Genomic DNA, 21,947 nt, shown 5'->3' on the forward strand with positions numbered 1-21,947 from the left:
AATTTTAAATGTTATTCTACTTGTTCTTCTCGGAAAAATGAGTAGATACAATTTAGTTATTAGCAGTATTATTCACATCTATTTTAGTAAAAATGAATGTGATATTTTTTAATGCCTGCAGTGAAATGGAAAATTGATTGACTCAGTTGCAAGAAAGTCGTTTGACATTGTAACTGAAACAAACAGAAAACAAAATTCGGTCTAATGTAAAGTCATTTCAAATCAAAATTTTTCTCAGTTTTCCAGTAATTCATGTCCTACATGCTAAGGTTAGCAGTAAATAAAAGGTATCATATTTCACATCCCCAAGACATGTTTGGCCACACGTTAAACAAATAGGGGAAAGTGGGGGAATACCACGCACTTAAGGTAAATTGTCCAATATCTCATTGTAAATCACACGAATTAACGTGAAAAAATGTATGCTGTAACTTAATCACTCTAGTCTCATATGCAGTCCTTAGTAGTGCTCCTTCATTTTCACAGGTTTTGTAAAATTAAATTTTGTGGAAAACGGAAAACGCGTGGTATTCCCCACCATATCGGGTAAGCACACGCATGGCATCGGGTATTGGCACGCATTAATTACTAGCACAAATTCCTTAACGTAAAGCAAAATTACATTTCATATCATAATACAAATAATGCACATGTGAAAATGTACTGTGACACTCTCCTTTAATTAAAATATTAAAATATTGAATACAATTTCTGCTCTTGTGGAATTGATTTCTAATGTCCATAATAACAAACTAAAGAAATTTTCTTAAATTAAAAAAAGCAGTCCTCTAAAGATTTTTCTGGCATTCTCTAAACGCGTTTTAACATCGTATCACAAACAATACATATTTGGGAAAGTAATGTAATATATTGATTTTTAATAATAATATTTGTAAATGCGTAGTTCAATTGGAGACATTCCGTAAAATAACTTGGCTAAATTTAAAGCGTGGCCAGCAAGTTCCGCTTTTTGTGTAGAATTGAATACAGCTTTTCTTCCTTTTTTTAAAAAATTTAGAACAGACAGTCTCAGCTTTCATTTCTGTTCTTAATGTAGCCTCATGTATTCCAAAAGCTTTTGCTACTTCTCTAATTTTTTGTTTATTGCTCCTATGGCATTTTGAAGCTGTTCCAATGTCCATTTGCATTTCTCTGTTTTCCTAACATAGTGTCGTGGCATCTGCAATAAACATAAAAAAGAAAAAGAAACGCAGCATAAGCTTTTTTGATATCTGTTTCGTGAAGGGGGAATACCACTCACAATGGACGACATGCGTGCAATTATCCCATTCCAAGAAGAGAAAGAAAGATTGAACGTTCGGCCGTTTCACGTCGTTCGATATAAACAGATTTATCATGAACTTACTACTAACACACTATACTAAAACACTGCATACACAAAATAAAAATCAACTAAGCGTTTCAATACATACCTCGAAATCTGCAAACCCAGTAAATTAGAAGAAATTACAGCAAAACAACGTTTCGTCATGCCACGAATCACATACTTAGCAGCAACTGGCGCCTGGCTGATGCGATATGAATTTCATAGTCTAAACTAGATAGCAGCACTAATCTGAATCAGTTTCGAAGCATTACAACTGAGATAATAGGGTGCGTGGTATTACCTCGTTGCGTGGCATTCCTCCACTTTCCCCTAATTCAAGACGGTGCATAAGACGGCCCTTATCCCCGATTATCTGACCTTTTGATTTGGTTGGAACTCTATAAAAAAAACATACACGTATTTGAATGTGTGGTATTGATACTTTGTATTACAAGGTTGTATACACGACTCCAAAAGTGCATTACCACCTGCAATTCTCCCTTTCCTGCAATAGCAGGCAACCCAAAAAGCTCAGCGGTTGAGTTGGTTGCGTATTCGAAAGGCGTTGGACCAAACCTCAATTTTGTTACAAATATATCAGTGTAGTAAACTACAAATAAGAGAATAAAATAAATTGTTAAGACTTGCCATTTTATTATCGTGAGAGCAGTGGATGACATTAAAGTTACAAAATCATCTTACTTAAGCAGTTCAAAGAAGGTGAATGGTAAGAAACAGACATAAGAGGAAATCAATTTCTTTCCTTTTTCCAAAAGAAAATCTCATAAAAAAGATTATATAATGTAAAGGTTTAATATAAAAGCCTAATAGCCCAAAAACAAACATCCACACGACACAGAAAGAGAGACAAACACAGAATAAGGAACACCAGTGGCTTAGCTGACTAGAGGGCCTCTCATGCAAGATAAAGAGATGGAACCCTAGTTGTAAACCTAATTGTTATAAGAATAATATTATTATTAATAATAATTACAAATTATTATTATTATTATTATTATTATTATTAAAAAATAGTCTACTTTCCAAATCTCTGACCCTACCTAAGAGCATGTCTGCATATAGCGGTCATGTGTGCACCTTTTGTCAATGAGTGGCCCTAAAGGCCAAAAGGGATGCAAATCTCTGAGAGAGAGGAACAAAAAACTTTCTTATGATAAATTCTAGGAGAAAGTTCGAAGAATTGTTTTTGAGAGGTGCTTTCTTGTTTTTCGGGGACAGAAAATTGTATCGGCTAAGAAATTACAGTATATAATATTGCAAATTTGCAAGTGCATTTATTTACAATGCAATTTGAGGTAATAAAGAAATTAAAGACTTTGGGGCAAACGACCTGTCAAGTCCAAAAAGTGAAAGTATGAAAGAGATGGCGTCACAAGGGTTTCTCTTCATCTGATTTTCTTCAAACTTGGAACATATATATTAGACCGCTAATAAATGCACATGTTTTTTACTTTCTTTCGGGGAACAGGTTAAGGGAGGCAAAGGGTCCCTTTTAAAAAAAGGGAACCCTTGATTTAAAAGGACCAAATTAAAGAAACGAAACTCTGCCGATGCAAAGATGACTTCAAAGTACAAAATACGGTTTTGACGTTTTTCAGCGACACGTTTTCCAGAGGAAATATTTCTTCGAAATGAGAAAGGACCCCGCAAATCTTTATGGAAATTGAATTTCGGTGGAATTGCTTGAAACCGTGTTATGTTTGAGATATGATGTTCCTGAGAAAAAGTCACAATAGCCACAACCAAAAATCTTTGGCCGTCTGCCCACCAGGAAGCCACTTTCTTTAAAAAAAAGCCGAAGAAAACGACATTCAACATTTTGCACAAAATGACTAAAACAGTGATGTTGTAGATATTGTGATTCTGAAAAAAGTCTTAATGGGCATAACCACCAATCACTGTTTTTTTGGCCACTATAGGGCCACTTTTTTGAAAAGAGCCAAACATAGTGATATCCGGGATTACAATGAAAATCAGTGAAACTGTGATGTGTTGTAGACGTTGGGATCCTGAGAAAAAGTGTCAATAAGCACAGCCACCAATCACTGACCGTTTGGTAACTACAGAACCACATTTTTGCAAACAGCAGAACTTAACGTTATTTTGGATTTTATTGCAATTACCTGAAACGGTGATATGTTGTAGATATTGTGATTCTGAGAAAAGATCTTAATGAGCACAACCACTAATCACTGATCGTTTGGCCACTACGAGGCCACTTTCTTGAAAGTAACCGAAGATGGCGATGTTCTGGATTTGGGTAAAAATAACTAAAACTGTGATATGTTTTAGATATTGTGATTCTGAGAAAAGGTCTTAATGAGCACAACCAATAATCACTGACCGTTTGGCCACAACCAGGCCACATTGTTAAAAGTAACCAAAGATGGTGATGTTCTGCATTTCGGTAAAAATGACTGAAATTATGATATATTGTAGATATATTGATTCTGAGAAAATGTTTTAATGGGCACAACCAATAATTACTGACCGTTTGGCCACTACAGGGCCACTTTTTGAAATGAAATCTGTAAGTTTTACGTCCCACAGTTATGCCGGTGAGGCTAAAGGAGATGGTGATGATGAGAGATGAGTTAAACGGTGGAAGGAAGAAAGTGGGATAAAACGGGAGAACCCCGCGAAAACCCTCGAGCACGGTGTTTGTCCACCACAAAGTCCACACGGCGCGAGCTGGGATCGAACCCGGACCCCAAGCATCATAGGTGAACGCTCTACCACTGAGCCACCGCGAATGCTTTTTTGAAAGTAACGGAACATGGTGATATTCTGGATTTAGGTAAAAATGACTGAAACTATGATATGTTGTGGATCTTGTGATTCCGAAAAAAGGTCTCAAAGGGCACACTCACTAATCACTGACCGTTTGGCCACTACAGGGCCACATTCTTGAAAGTAATCGAAAATGTTGATGCTCTGGATTTCGGTAAAATTGACCTAAACTGTGATATGTTATAGATATTGTGATTCTGAGAAAAGGTCTTAATGAACACAACCAATAATCATTGACCGTTTGGCCACTATGAGGCCACTCTTTGAAAGTAACCGAAAATGTTGATGGCCTGGATTTCGATAAAGATGACCTAACCTGTGGTATGTTGTAGATATGGTGATTCTGAGGAAAGATCGTAATGGGCACAACTACTAAGAAATGACCGTTTGGCCACAACGACGCCACTTGCTTGAAAGTAAGCGAAAATGGAGATGTTCTGGATTTCGGTAAAAATGACTGAAACTGTGATATGTTGTAGACATTGTGATTCTGAGAAAAAGTCACAATGGGCACAACCAAAAATTGTTGCCTGTTTGGCCACCACGAGGCCACTTTCTTAAAAAAAAAGCCGAAGAAAACGACATTCAAGATTTTGCACAAAATGACTAAAACAGTGATGTTGTAGATATTGTGATTCTGAAAAAACTCTTAATGGGCATAACCACCAATCAGTTTTATTGGCCACTACAGGGCCACTTTTTTGAAAAGATCCAAACAAAGTGATATCCTGGATTTCAATGAAAATCAGTGAAACTGTGATGTGTTGTAGATATTGTGATCCTGAGAAGAAGTCTTAATAAGCACAACCACCAATCACTGACCGTTTGGTAACTACAGAACCACATTTTTGCAAACAGCAGAACTTAACGTTATTTTGGATTTTATTGCAATTACCTGAAACGGTGATATGTTGTAGATATTGTGATTCTGAGAAAAGGTCTTAATGGGCACAACCACTAATCACTGATCATCTGGCCACTACGAGGCCACTTTTTTGAAAGTAACCGAAGATGGCGATGTTCTGGATTTGGGTAAAAATAACTAAAACTGTGATATGTTGTAGATATTGTGATTCTGAGAAAAGGTCTTAATGAGAACAGCCAATAATCACTGTCCGTTTGGCCACAACCAGGCCACATTGTTGCAAGTAACCGAAGATGGCCATGTTCTAGATATCGGTAAAATGACTGAAACTGTGATATGTTGTAGATCTTGCGATCCTGAGAAAAAGTCTCAATAAGCACAACTACCAATCACTGATCGTTTGGTAACTACAGAGGCACATTTTTGCAAACAGCAGAACTTAACGTTATTTTGGATTTCATTGCAATTGCTCGAAACCGTGATATGTTGTAGATATTGTGATTCTGAGAAAAGGTCTTAATGAACACAACCAATAATCACTGACCGTTTGCCCACTATGAGGCCACTCTTTGAAAGTAAGCGAAAATGGTGATGTTCTGGATTTCGATAGAAATGACTGAAACTATGATATGTTGTAGATATTGTGATTCCAAGAAAATGTCCTAATGGACACAACCAATAATTACTGACCGTTTGGCCACTACAGGACCACTTTTTGGAATGAAAATGAAATGAAATCTTTAAGTTTTACGTCCCACACTTATGCCGGTGAGGCTAAAGGAGACGGTGATGATGAGAGAGGAGTGAAATGGTGGAATGAAGAAAGTGGGATAAAGCGGGAGAGCCCCAAGAAAACCCACGAGCACGGTGTTTGTCCACCACAAAGTCCACACGACGCGAGCTAGGATCGAACTCGGCACCCCAAGCATCGGAGGTGAATTTTCTACCACTTAGGCACCGCGTCCCCCTTTTTTGAAAGTAACGGAACATGGTGATGTTCTGGATTTCGGTAAAAATAACTGAAACTGTGATATGTTGTAGATCTTGTGATTCCAAGAAAAGGTCTCAAAGGGCACACCCACTAATCAATGACTGTTTGGCCACAACGAGGCCACTTTCTTGAAAGTAACCGAAAATATTGATGGCCTGGATTTCGATAGAAATGACTGAAACTATGATATGTTGTAGACATTGTGATGCTGAGAAAAAGTCTTAATGGGCACAGCCGTTTGGATACTACGAGGCCACTTTTTTGAAAGTAAGCGAAAATGCTGATGTTCTGGACTTCGGTAAAAATGACTGAAACTGTGATATGTTGTAGATATTGTTATTCTGAGAAAAGGACTTAATGAACAAACCAATGATCACTGACCGTTTGGCCACTATGAGGCCACTCTTTGAAAGTAACCGGAAATGTTGATCGCCTGGATTTAGATAAAAAATGACCTAAACTGTGATATGTTGTAGATATGGTGATTCTGAGGAAAGATCTTAATGGGCACAACCACTAATCAATGACCGTTTGGCCAAAACGAGGCCACTTTCTTGAAAGTAACAGAAAATATTGATGGCCTGGATTTCGGTAAAAATGACAGAAACTGTGATATGTTGTATACATTGTGATGCTGAGAAAAAATCTTAATGGGCACAGCCAATAATCACTGGCCGTTTGGACATTACGAGGCCACTTTTTTGAAAGTAACCGAAAATGGTGGTGTTCTGGATTTCGGTAAAAATGACTTAAACTGTGATATGTTGTAGATATTGTGATTCCGAGAAAAGGTCTCAAAAGGCACACCCATTAATCACTGACCGTTTGGCCACAACCAGACCACTTCGTTGAAAGTGACCGAAGATGGCCATGTTCTGGATTTCGGAGAAAAGGTCTTAATAGGCACAACCACTAATCACTAGCCGTTTGGACATTACGAAGCCACTTTTTTGAAAAAACCGAAAATATTGATGTTCTGGATTTCGGTAAAACTGACTCAAACTTTGATATGTTGTAGATATTGTGGTTCTGAGAAAAGTCTTAATGGGCACAGCCAATAATCACTGACCGCTTGGCCACTATGAGGCCACTTTTTTGAAATTAAACGAAAATGTTGATGTTCTGTGTTTCGGTAAAAATGACTGAAACTTTTGTAGACTGGTTCTTCTGAGCACTGGTGAATTTTTCTAAGTTTACTTTCAATACCTTCTTTTTTCATTTGTTTCTATTGAAGAAAGAACTTTAGGCACTCTTGCAGGACTTCAGGAAATTGATCATATTTGCAATTGTAATAATAGGAATAGGATTTACTTCTTGACTTTTCAGACACAGCCTGAGAGTTTTTAGAGGATCTAACTACTGGATTTCTTTAATCACCTATAATGTATGAATTATATAAAAATTGAATATAGCTATGTATGCGTGATCATCATGATCAAATTGCAAAGTCAACTGAAATGACATTTGGCATATACATAGTTAGGCCCTGATCTCAATATCATTTTTTAAAACTCCCTTTTGTTGGGGGAGGGGGCATTTCTATATATAGGATTGATTTCTAAAAATAATTGAAAACGATCGATATTAGTTGACTGCCTAATATTGATACTTGATATGAACCACCTTGTCTGCCATGATATAAATTTAACTTCAACTGCTTCTTCAATGTTCTTCTTCTTTTTATTTTTTAGTTTCAATGGCTAGAGTCGAGAGTGAAAATAAATATGCTGTTCAGAAGATGCTGTTTATAATACAGTGAGCAGAGTGGGTCATGGTGGGTGATGGGTCGCAGTGGGTCACGGTGGGTGGTGGCTCACAGTGGGTCACATGCTGTTGACCCACGTCTCACTCAGAAAACTCGACCCACTTGTCCCACCGACCTACTGACCCACTCCAACTCTGGTTAACGCTTCGGTGTCTGGAGTAAACAAGTTCTGTCAGGGGAACTTTTTTCTTTCAAAATATATTTTTATATGTTCTTATTTATTATTATTAATTACTTTCTTGTATTTTTTTCCTACATTATCTTAGATTAGTGACCGCGGTTTAGGATAGATTATATAAAGTCAAATACGGTTATGTATGTTTACACTTTCGTTTCTTTCTTTCAAAATACATCCTATCTGTTCACGTAGTCCAAAAACAGGCATACACCTCTATATTGATCAACTATAACGTTCTAGTTTATGAGTTCATTTGCTTTGTCTCTTCTGAGCTTAAGATGTAAGTAAAAACATATTAAGAACAAATAATAAAGAAACTATGTCTACCTGATGGATAAAAATAAGAAATTATATAAAATGCAATGATCAGTACGGTACTGTATACGTACTTTTGGGCCACCCTGTATAATATTAATAATTTATTTCTTGCATTTAATAATAACTAGCTGAAAATAACCACTTTTCGCATGGGTCAGATAAAATATCTATGTAAATAAACTGAACAACGAAACGGAAATATATCGGTAATTTCTACTACTTTTAAATATCGCGGGAAACGCCCCTTGAGACCCCTGGTTCGAAATTTAAAAAGAACGCCTCTGGCACCCAAGCGTTGGGAGCTGTATTTAGAAGTCAACGCCTCTGGAAGAATCACCATTCATCTCAGCGACCGTGGAAACTAAGGATTTCACACTAATATAGGCCGTTTTGGATTATTTTTACGTGTTTCGGTACATCTCTCCCCCCCCTGGTGACCCCGGCCCGCACGCAATGGTAGTTGGTTTTGAAACTCATCACTAATGGAAGTGTCACCATTGATCTCAGTAACCGCGAAAACTATGAATTCGACACAAATATCGGCCATTTTCTAATATTATTACATGTCTCGGTGAACGTCCCCCTCCCCTGAGACCCCTGGTTCGAATTTTGAAAAAAAAACCGCTTGGTCCTGGTCTGGGGCCTGGACAAAAGTATCCGTTATTAAAATTTAGTAACGTTTTGTTAACTCGTCTGATCCCCAAGTCGCACACAGAGAGACACACAAGCAAACTCGTGCTTCGTTCCTCAGAACAGATAGAACAAACAGCGTTCTTTCGCATAGAATGTTGTTGCTTCCACCCAGACCAAGTGCCGGAGGGCTTCTTTTATACGTAAACACGTCTGTTGAACCTGCCTCTTCTATCGAAGTAATGAGTCGCGTGTACTCCTAGTACAGTATTAGCTATTTTGTTATTGACCTTAAAGAACTAACAAATGGTTTCTCATAAAGTCATAAGTCACTTTGGTCCGTGAAGTTGATATACAGTAGAAATGACCTATGCATTACTCACCCGTTGTGAAATAGAAAGATTATGTTGATTTTATCTGAACACCCACAAATCTGTTATAGCAATAGGCCTCTCCCCAACTACTTCCAATCTGGATTAAATTTCACGGCTAACTTTTTGAATCATACACAAGAGTATCATTGATATGTTAGTTTTAATAATATTTATAGAACCAAAGACAGGTTTTAAACTTCCAAACTATCCTGTGCATAAAAGTCGGAAATCTTATAGTGGTTTCATCCGTGTGTCTGTTGACAGATACCAGAGCAAAAACAGAAAGTGATATAGAGAAATGGTTTTCTGCTATTAAATCTTCATCCAATGAATAGAATAGATTCCATCTCATCCGTTAACTCTATATTGAAGCCAGAAGTGGTTCAAATTAGCAATTTGCGGTTCTGACATTTAACCCATAGATGAAAACGGAAACATACAGACATTTTTTTTTGCAAACGATTGCGCGTGTATAGGCAACATATCATGGTCATTCACGATCTCTACTAAAATTGAAAATGGTTTAAATTTATTATTACTTCCGGTTTCAACAACAGTTTCAACTTTTATCGTCATAGCATAAAACGGTAACATAGCGAGAAGTGATTTTTGAAAACGAGTTACCATCTACAGACAACATCATGGGTACACAAAATATTCTACCGAAATTATAAATGGTTGAAATTTACTATTACTTCCGGTTTCAATTTCCAATTTCCGCCTAATAGAAATAATAAATGCTTAAAGATGTGGTCTTTTGCAATTAATTCAATATCCAAAGAATATATTTTATTTCCTCCGTTAACCTTCTACTCAAACCGGAATTGCTTCAAATTAGCCATTTCCGATTTCAACGTTTTTCGATATATAAAAAAAATGATAACGGATAGTGAGAGGTGGTTTCTGCAAACGATTTAGAGTCTAAAGACAAATATCTACAATACTAAATTCGTCTGTAGTTAGAATTTATTATAACTTCTGGTTTCAATAACGGTTTCAACGTTTATCGCTATAGAACGAAAACGGCAGCAGATAGCTAGAAACAGTTTTAAGCAAACGATTCAGCCTCTCAACAAATATATCGTTACTAAACATATAACTCTACTAAAGCTGGAAATTGTTCAAATTTACTAGTACTTACTGTTCCAATACTGATTTCCGTAGAGCAAAAATGGTAAAAGATATTAAAAAGTGGCTTTTTGCAATCGATTCATCGCCTCAAGAATAGCCTCCTCCATCTCCGTGGAAGCTTTGATCAAAGCAGAATTTGTTAAAATTAGCCATATTCTGTTCGAACATTCCTCGTCATAGAACGAAAACAGTAACAGAAAGCGAGAGGGTTTTTGTCCAATCGATTTACCGTCTCTAGGCAACATACCATAATTATTGTCAACACCCTACCGGAACAGGAAGTGGTTTAAATTAACTATTACTTCCAACTTCAATTCTTTTTTCCATAGATCAAAACAATAGAAGATATCAGGATACGGTTTTTTTTACGATCAACAAGAAGTGGTTCAAATTAACTATGATTTCCTATTTCAATTCTTGTTTCCAGGAATCAAAACAATAGGAGATATCAAGATGCGGCTTTTTTAAATCAACTCAGGGTCGTAAGGAAATGTTCCTCCAAGAATTCAGCACCCCAAAAATATTTTCCACCAATTCCTATTCAAACCAGAAGTAGCTTAAGTTAGCGAAGTTCGGTTTCAACGTGTATTGCTACAAGTTTCTAATCTATGACTAAGAGAGTCAACTTGTTGCATATATTAGACGAGTTACCACTACCAATACCAAAATAAAAGAAGTGAGTATCGTTTCACAGTGTGAAACGAAGATTTCCAAACTATATGAATTCAATAGTCAAACTTGAAGTAGTGTTATCATCTGTCACAAAAGAAAATGCATGAGCTCCTCCGTGGCTAAGCGGTTAACATACGCGCCTTTGGCGTGGGAGACCCGGGTTCGATTCCCGGCGGGAGCTCATGTGGTTCGGATTCCACGTTAATCAGTAGGTCCACGTCTCATATGGCCTCGCTGCTGAAAGGGACGCTAAACTAAAATCAACTCAACTCAAAAGAAAATGCACGTTTTTCGCGCTATAGTATCTTTCTATCACCTCTCGATTTAATTAAATGTTTTAAAGGACCAATCCCTAACCATAAATCCATAAATGTATTACCTTTCGTTTTGCAGCTCAGACAAGATACGATAGAAATATCGTAAACCTTATTAGAAAGACAAAACAGCTACGCTCTTTTACAAGCTTGAAACATACGAATATTAGCAATATATATTTACAGTGTAGGGAGTTTCTACTATGTTATTACGTAGTTCATTGGATCCGTACAGAACTACCACCCAGATGACCCGTGTTCGAAACTTCGTGCTTTGCTTGTGTTAAAAGAAAAATATGATTACAATTGTAATTGAACTCAAAATCAAGTCAAGTTAGAGATGCGCACGAGACGAGTCGAGACAGAATTTTCATGACAAAATTCGAGTCGAGACACAGCTTTTCCAATAGAGAAATGTACATTTTTCGAGTCGAGGTATTCCTTTTACAGCACATTTTCGAGACGAGACAGCCTCAAATCTTGTCTCGTGCGCATCCCTAAGTCAAGTCTATGATGGAGCTCAGGAAATCAGCACTTATAATTACTTTCCTGTTAGGATACAGCTGAGTTGATTCACTATGTTCTATGCTATCAAATGAAGTATAGATATTACATTGAAGTTTTCCAGACAAGATTATTGGCGTGGACAGCAAACTGTATAGCGCAAAGAAAGATAGAAAGTGAAGGGTTAACTTTAAACGGCCCGCTCCAGTTGAAATGCTTATACAGACACAAACAGACAATGAAAGACACGGAGAATCAGTCGTACTAACAAATGCTAAAACAAATCTTATGCTCTTAGTCACTTTCACTAACGTGTTTGCTCACTACGGACGCATCGTAAGTATATACACTAACATATAACCACAAGAGAATATATAGGCCGAACTCACAAGTAAACCTTACGTTTGGGTGAATCGAGTTGCTGACTGAGACACATATGAGAAGGTAGTACTAAATGTGGTCAGTATTTTAGTGAAGTTGTAGGTGCGAAGCTCCAGGGATTTAGGAAATACAGCTACCAGAACATCACATGGAAGTACAGAATAGTCTTAATACAGTTGGAGGTAAAAGCCCTGTAAGACCTCTTTTAACGACAAAAGGTGAATAACAAATATATGGGTACATATTAGGACTAGGGGAAAGTCATATAGTAAGGGTAAACCTGACGACGGCCATCTTGAAATCCGCCATTTTGAATTAAGGTTAAGTTTTTAAAATAGGAATAGGGTCATGTGATACATGATTTAAGGCGCAAATTTAATCAGAAGAACAATGGTGACGTTACTTTTGATTTACTCGCAATTGGTAAAAAGTTACAGGGGATATCAACAACAAGACAAAACCAAAAGACATTAATATAAAACCATTCCCTGACACACACAGCCATTAATCTTATCCTTTCACAAAAAAAAAACCAGCATAGCAACAAACAAGGGAGATGTTGTCGTGTGTGTGTGGCACAGACAAGGTGAGCAATAGTACAGTGAGGACAAGAGCGAGCGAGAAATAGATGTGAACAGGATACAAGAAAAAGAACGAAATGGCGTGCAAGTACAGCATCAAACAACTAACACTGTAACGCCACCATTGTATTTCCGATTAACTTCTAGCCCGAAGTCATCTATTGCATTACTCTATTCCCATTAATTTTGTGCTGGTTAATGATAAAGCAAAAATGGTTATACCGTTGGATTTATGGTAAAATTTGCTATTAATAAGGGTCACTGTTATGCGTTTTGTTTAAAACTTTTGTCTGATTCAAAATGGCGGATTTGAACATGGGCGCCATCAAGGCAACTCTTACCATAGACCTAATATTTATCCACCTGCTTTTTATTTAATTATTATCATTAATACAAAATTTACAAGGTGGGGTAAAGGACTAATACACATGCTGCAACAATATTTAATTTCCCTGTAACTTTTTACCAATTGCGCGTAAATCAAAATTAACGTCACCATTGTTCTTCTGATTAAATTTGCGCCTTAAATCATGTATCACATGACCCTATTCCTATTTTAAAAACTTAACCTTAATTCAAAATGGCGGATTTCAAGATGGCCATCGTCAGGTTTACCCTTACTATATGACTTCCCCCTAGTCTTAATATGTACCCATATATTTGTCACTCACATTTTGTCGTTACAAGAGGTCTTACAGGGCTTTTACCTCTAATTGTATGAAGACTATTCTGTACTTCCATGTGATGTTCTGGTAGCTGTATCTCCTAAACCCCTGGAGCTTCGCGCCTACAACTTCACTGAAATACTGACCACATTTAGTACTACTTTCTCATATGTGTCTCAGTCAGCAACTCGATTCACCCAAACGTAAGGTTTACTTGTCAGATTTTGAGTACAGTGTCAAAAGTTCATTTCCGTAAACTGTAAAAGGCAGTGATGCTCAAGCAATAATAGTCCACTTATGTTCTATTAAATCCACTTGTTCTATTTATTGGCTATTACAAATATTATGCAAATTTGCAAACTAAAATGAAATATAACAAAAATTAAAACAAGATGGTAATCGATACAAATGTAGAGGATGGATATGACATGCCCGAGTATGATGGAGGAAGCTATTTGTTTACTTCTTGGCCAACCACTAAGAGCATTTATAAATCCATATCCTACTTTGTTATGCGCAATTAGTACATTCAATATTCACGAACGACGACGAACTGAAGGGTATGAGGATACTGTTGCAAGTAACAACTGTAGTCATAATATTATAGTTAAACTAAGCAACTGTGAAAATAGTGGGGAAATTAAAATGACGAATAATGAACAGTTTACATCGCTCATTTTGAAATACGGCTAGCAGATTAAACTTACAAGAAATGACAAAAATCAGTGAAATTTGGCGTTATACTAAGCATGGTTTTTGGGGGAAAAGCGAGGATCTCCGGTGGGGAAACTTCATTTGATATCTTGGGGGGAATAAAATGTGATTGAGGGGGACAAATCCCCTCATCCCCCCGGTAATTCGCACCCTGAAAACAAGGGTACCATAATTAACGATATACAGTAAGGGGTTAATATGAATAAACTGTGTTCTGATGAGCAGGTCTACTGTACTACTAGAAAATATTTTGTTGATGGTATGTAATATTGGAGTTCTTTCAGATCAGTTTGCATATCCTACGCTTCTCTATATTCTGTATTTTTAATTTTACATAACAACATTGTTATTATTATATAATTAGTTTAGCAGAATAATAATAAGCTGCAATTTTTTCTAGTGCCTTGGGATGGGCACGAGTCGAGCTAAAACACGACTCGAATTCAAGTCGAGTTTCGAGTCGAATCAAAGGTAATTTTCTAGAATCGAGTTCCGGGACGAGTCAGTTTTTGACGTCGAGTTTCGAGTCGAGCCGTTTGATAAATGGCATCTCGTTCCGCTCGTTTTAGAAAGACTTCCAGCATTTATACACAGCATAGGTTGGAAGGTCATTTCTATATCAACTTCATGAATTAAAGGGAACTTGTATTCCTCGAAAGGCATTTGTTTTGTCCTTCAAGGTCAACAGAAGAATGAAAACGCTGATACTAGGAGTATTTTAACACGCGATTCACTACAACGATATAACAGAATGCTGCCTCCGGCTGTTAATAAAAGGCTTAACTAGCTGGAACTCGCTAGTGCAGTAGCAACGTTCTATGCCACACATCGTTGTGCTGTGTAAGAAATGCTAGGGGTTGTTCTGTCCATGTGCGCCGCCTCCTTGGTATTCCCTGGTTCCAGCACTCACACAAATAATCTTGTCAGGGCGCTGCAGGCAAGATTTTTAGTTTCAAAACATAATAAACATAACAAAATTAATATTTCTCGCTTGACACTATCAAAAAATAAACAATTAAAACATCGAGATAGAAGTTAAAATTTCTAACCTCTAAAGCATAATTGTTTGTTTCAAGTTTGTTTGTGCAAAGGCAACCAAGGAACACACTAAGTTAGTCACTTTATACTTTAGGTCCAAAATCCTTGCAATTTCTTTCTGCAATAGCATTAAAAGTATTTTCTTTTATGATGATTTTTTTCATTTTAATTTGTATGAATGTAGTATTTTCTTTTAGTAACGTATTGATAATATCACTGCTTCTTGCACTCATTATGCATCATGTAAGTTGTTGAAAATATACACTAAATATCACGATTGTATATGTTGGGAATATGCATTACAGTAATTAAACTTGATCACGGGTTTAAACCTGTTTCTTTACGTTTAAGTCAGCCGTGTTACCGACTGAGCTAGGACAGGCCCGACTTATCCTTATACTACCGGTATATTTTACTTTATCACAGCACAGCCCTTTATGACAGCGTTCATAAAAGATCTTAACTGAAAAGAAATCAATCAAAAAATATCGAGACTCCCCTGAAAACATATAACACGCTCCGCCATTGATATGCACCCACATACATTTTTGAAAGTCGGTGCCGTTGGTTCTATCTGTTGTGTTTGAAATCAGTGTTTCTTTCAGAAACTATGTTCCCGGGGGGCACATTTCGTATTCCGGGGGACACTGTTGATATTATTCTATTTATTATTATATTATACACGTATTATTTTGGTCTCTTCCGGGGGTACTCTCACAGCTCCGGGCGAGCAGTGCCCCCTAAAAACACTTCTGGAAGAAACACTGTTTGAAATATACCTAATCTAATATAAATAAAATAAAAAGTTTGTTTATGTATCTGTCTGTTTGTATGTATCTAGGGATGTGCACGAGAAAAGATTTGTGGCTGTCTGGTCTCGAAAATGTGCTGTAAAAGTGATGTCTCGACTCGAAAAATGTATATTTCATTATTGGAAGAGCCGTGCTTCCACTCGAATTTTGTCAGGAAAATCCTGTCTCCACTCGTCTCGTGCGCATCCCTATATGTATCTGTGTGCTGCCTGGAGACCAGACGAGAGGACCGAGAGTTACAAAATTTTGGTCTTGCTTACCTTGGTCCAGGCCCCAGATCAAGATGAAGCGTTCTTTTTTTTTAAAAAAAATCGAACCAGGGGGTTTTAGGAGACATTTACGGGGACATGTAAAAGTAGTAGAAAATGACCGATATTAGTGTCGAGTTTTGGCGGTCTCTGAGATCAATGGTGAAACTCCGATTGCATTAACTTCCAAATTCACCCCATTTGGTTGCGGGTCGGGATACCGGAGGGGATACCCTCACATGTAAAAATAATCCAAAATGACCGATATTAATGTCAAATCCATAGTTTTCGCACTCGCTGAAATCAACGGTGATACTACTACAGGCGTTGGCTTCCAAATACAGCCACCATGCGAATAATGGGTTTTTCAGATAGTTATTAATAAATGCAAGAAATAAATTATTAACAATGAATGGGAATAGATAGGAATACATTTTGAAAGAAAGAAACGAAATTGTAAACGTACATAACCATATCTGACTTTGCATAATCTATCCTAAACAACAATCACTAATCTAACAAGAAGAAAGTAGACTTTGGTAAATTAACTTCGGTGTCATTTTTCGCGAGGTAGTATTGCACATTTAAAATATGAATATTTAGGGATGCGCACGAGTCGATATGTCTCGAATCTCGACTGGAATTCGAGTAGAGACACACTTTGTAAAATTCGAGACGTGTCGAGACAAACGTATTTCTCGACTATTCGTAAAAATCTCGACTCGACTCGAATGTCTCGAAAATCTTTCTATAATTTTAAATATTATTTTGAAGAAAGTATTTTGAAGAAGTCTTAAAATCAATTCCAGCATTTATTACTTTAGAAAGGTACAGAACGGATAAACTTAATAGTTAATCTTTCGAAATCAAGATTTAATTTTCAGCTCAATTCAGTTAATTAAAACTAATAATTAATGTCGTGATATTTGAATTTAATAATAATAATAATAATAATAATGCTCTGAGGAACATTCACGTGAGCGTCCATGTGTCTAGTGGAGCTCGAGCAAGGCACAATGACGGCCGAGGTGTATCGCACACTGCTTGCAGACTACGTACACCCCTTTATGACAACCATGTTTCCCAACGGAAGTTGCATTTTTCGACAAGAAAATGCACCATGTCACAAGGCCAGGAGTGCGATGAAGTGGTTCGAGTTATGTTCAACAATGTTGTATATATGTTGGCAGTGTGCGAATTACAAGGGGAATGAGGGAAATCCCCATTGGTAATACTGGATGTTGCTATAACCAAAGATTTCCCTCTATGCCAAAGAATATGTACTGTGTAATTAAAATGCTATGAGTAGTTCTATCTGTAGTGTGTATGAAATAAATTATTAAAAAATGCAACCTATGTGGCTTTTCGATTCCAAAAATGGCTTTGGTTCGAATAACATCATAAAACAATAAAAAGAAATCAAATTTTATTGTCCAAACAGCATCCTTTCAAACTCAAACATAAAAAGGCTGACACGTTTGTGTCTTTGTTCGGAACGAGAAAACTCATGAAACAATGGTTAGTCACTGATGAAACTGGCATTAAGAGAACTTGTATTTCTATAAAGGATTTTTATACATACATATAACAACCAGCCCTCGGACCTGAAACACTGATTTTGATGCATAGTTTAAAATTTTACTTGAATCTGGAACACTATCCCAAAATATTTAAATTTGAATCGATTGAAAAGTGGAAATGAAAGCTGTTTGTAAGAATCATTTTACAAAAAAAAAAAAAAAACTTTAAGTATTACTTGTTTTTAGGATAGTCCTCATTTGAAATAATAAACGCTGGTATACTTTCGAAGGTAATAATTTATTCCGAATTAATAAATTTTTAAACACTTTCAAAAACTGTGTTTACATTTTTACGACATGAGACGAGACGAGGCATTTCAAGAGACGTCTCGTCTCGTCTCGGAAACCTAGCCGCCGAACCAGGATATGATCAAGGTAGGGACTAAAGCATAGTTGCCAACTTTATCTAGTGTAAATAAAGTAGGATTGAAACCCATTTTATCCAGTGTATACCAGAGCGTCAAGGAAAGGGCGATAATTACTTCATAAGTTCTCACACGGCACGATCAAGCACTGAATCTATTGAAATCTTACTACGTAATAATTATCGAGTGTCTTCACTTTTTCTATTAATATTCATAGTATATTCTATGATACTATAAATTGTCACTCATGTACTGTATGCTAATGTAACTCATGATAAAAGTGTTTTGTTTTAAAATAATATGAAACGGTTGAGGTGCACTCTGGCGAGTAGAAGACATGAAATTTATTAAATCGCCTCGCAACCTACTTGGCCACACACTTAGGTTACACTCTTCAACTTTTTTCCATGTTATCTAAAGTATCGACTAATCTTAAATTCGCATTGCCAATTCGGATTTTCTAACAATTAATTTGTTACAACTTAATTTGGATGCAAAATCCTGACTTAATTAGAATTTAAGAACTTTACAGTGTGCATTAAAATGATGACAAATATAGTGAAATTTCAGTTTCAAATTTCATGTCTTCCTTGAATCTAAATACTTGTGCCGTCATTTCCTTCAATGTTGAAAGGAGCCAAAACTTGCAATAGATCTCAATTTTTCGCTTATATAATCTTTAATTCTCACTATTTGTTCATAAAATTTTAAGAAAAAAATCAAATGAAATCTTTAAGTTTTACATCAGTTTTACATCCCACGTTTACGGCGGTTAGGCTAAAAGAGACCGATAATGATGAGAGATGAGTCAAATAGTGGAATAAAAAATGTGGGAGGAAACGGGAGAACCCCAAGAAAACCAACGAGCACGGTGTTTATCCACCACAAAGTCCGCACAGCGCGAGCTGGGATCGAACATGGAACCCCAAGCACCGGAGGTGAGCGCTCTACCACTGAGCCACCGCGCCTCCAAAATTTTAAAGAAATATTGGTTACTAACAAGTAACACTTCCGATGTGTAACACTTCGATTTTGATAAAATTTGGCAGGTAGATATTACACATGAAATAAACGAATACGTGTCTCCTATTTTCTGCGGAAAAACAGTTTTAGGGGGCAAAAACCCGCACGCAAAATTTTGAAAGTTGACGTCCGCAAGGAAAATAAATTGAACAGAAGTAAACGAAATTTTACACACATATTGCAGACAAAATTAGGGAATACGTGCTTCGTATTTTCCTATAAAAAAACGGTTACGTGGGGCACGGAACCCTCCAAAACTTTCATAACGAAATATTGAAATTGCTAGTAACAGTATGTCAGAGGTTTGTAAAGGAGATGAAGAATTGCAACGAAACTTTGTGTAAGAACAATACGCAAAAAATAAAGGAATACGTTTTTTATATATTCTGCGGAAAAACGGTTTTAGGGTAAAAAGCCCCACCCAATTTTTTTTCGTTTTTGTAAATTGAGGCCCGAAAGGTCAGAGGAAGTTAACCGAAGTCAATGAAATTGTGCACAGATATTGTAGATATAAAATTAGGGAATACGGGTTCTTTATTTTCTTGAAAAAAAAAGAAAACCGTTTAGGTGGGACACAGACCCCTAAAAACTTTGATCGTGAAATATCAAAAGTGCTAATAACAGTGTCAGAAGTGCTTGAAGGACATGAAAAATTGGAACAACACATTGTGTAGTGACAGTATGGAAAAAGTATACGAATACTTCTTTTCTATCTTCTGCGGAAAAAAGGTTTTAGGGGCAAAAGCTTCCACCCAAAATTTTGAAAACTGAGACCGAATGGCCAGTTGATGTGAACTGAAGTGAATGAAATTGTGCATAGATATTGTAGACATAAAATTAGGGAATGCATGTTTCTTATTGTCCTAAAAAAAAAGAAACCAGTTTAGATGATACACAGACCCCTCCAAAACTTTGATCGTAAAATATCAAAACTGCTAATAACAGTATCACATAACAGTATGACACAAGTGCTTGAAGGACATGAAGAATTGGAGCAACACATTGAGTAGGGACAATACGCAAAAAAAATCGAATACGGTTTCTTATTCTTCGGAAAAATGGTTTACAGGGGGCAAAAGGCACACCCAAAATTTTTAAATTTGAGGCCCAAAAGGCAAGAAGAACTGCACCGAATTGAATTACATTGTGCACAGATATTGTAGACGTAAGATGAGGTATTATCTTGGGAAAAAAAGCGGTTGAGTGAGGCACGGACCTTACAAACCGTTGATTACTAAATATCAAAATTGCAAATAAGCGTATGTCGGACGTTCCTAAAGAATATTTCGAATTGCAACGAAACTTCTTATATTCCAAAACAATAAATGAACCGTGTTTTAATTTTTGCGGAAAAACACTGTTGGGCCCTAGGCCCCATCCGAAAAAAAGTAAATATTTCCTTAATAGCGCAGGAAGGAGTGGACCGAACCAAATGAAATTGTGTGTAGATTTTATATACACCCTATGTGAAACAAACCCTTTCGTGTTTCTCAAGATTCCTTGTCCGTTTTGCTCCAAATTTGGCAGATCAAGAGCAACTGCAAATAAATCGACACGTATTTTTGTTATAAGGGTTAAAAGTGTCTCCTGAAATACTATAAAAACGCTATATTGTTTGTGCTTGTGGTTGATCTAAAAAATTTAAAGAAATCGGAGGGAGACACGACACATGTGAAACACGAAGGGCCATAGTTTACACATCCAATATCTACATACAATTTCATTCGCTTTGGTCCACCCCTCTCGCCCCTCAAAGCCTCGGTCCACTCAACAGTTTTTTGTTTCAGGAAGAATACAAAACACATATTCCCTCATCTTACCTCTGCAATACTTACGCACATTTCATTCATTTCGGTCCATTTCTTCTTGTCTTCAACTTTCAAATTTTTGAGTGGGAGCTTTTGCGTCCTAAAACCATTTATCCACAGAAAATAAAAAAACGCGTATTCGTTTATTGTTTGCCTATTATTCATACAAAAAGTTTCGTTCAAATTTTTCATGTCCTTTACAAACATCTGACATACTGTTACTAGCAGTTTTGATATTTCGTGATCAAAGGTTTGGAGGGGTCCGTGCCCCACCTAACCGTTTCTTACAGGAAGATACGAAACTCGTATTCCCTCAGTTTATATCTGCAATATCTGTGCAAAATTTCATTCACTTTGGTTCACTGCTTCTTAGCTTTCGGGAGTCAACTTTAAAAATTATGGGGTGGGCTCTTTAGCTCCCTAAAACCGTTTTTCCGCAGAAAATAAAAACAACAGTATTCGTTTATTTTTAGCGTATTGTCCATACACAAAGTTATGTTGCAATTCTTCATGTCCTTTACACACATCTGACATACTGTTACTAGCATATTCGATATTTCGTGATCAAAGGTTCGGTGCCCCAAACAACCCTTTTTTCTAGGAATATACTTAACCCGTATTCCCTCATTTTATGTCTACAAAATCTGTGCACAACTTCATTCACTTCGGTTCATTCTTTTTGCCTTTCGGGTGTCAATTTTCAAAATTTTTGGTGGGGGACTTTGCTCCCTAAAACCGATTTTCCGCAGAAAATAATAAACAGTATGTTTATTTTTGCGTATTGTACATAGACAAAGTTATATTGTATTCTTCGTGTCCTTATCACACATCTGAAATACTGTTACTGTCACT

This window comes from Thermobia domestica, chromosome 15, assembly GCF_964235325.1.
Source record: "Thermobia domestica chromosome 15, izTheDome1.hap1.1, whole genome shotgun sequence".
Lineage (NCBI taxonomy): Eukaryota > Metazoa > Arthropoda > Insecta > Zygentoma > Lepismatidae > Thermobia > Thermobia domestica.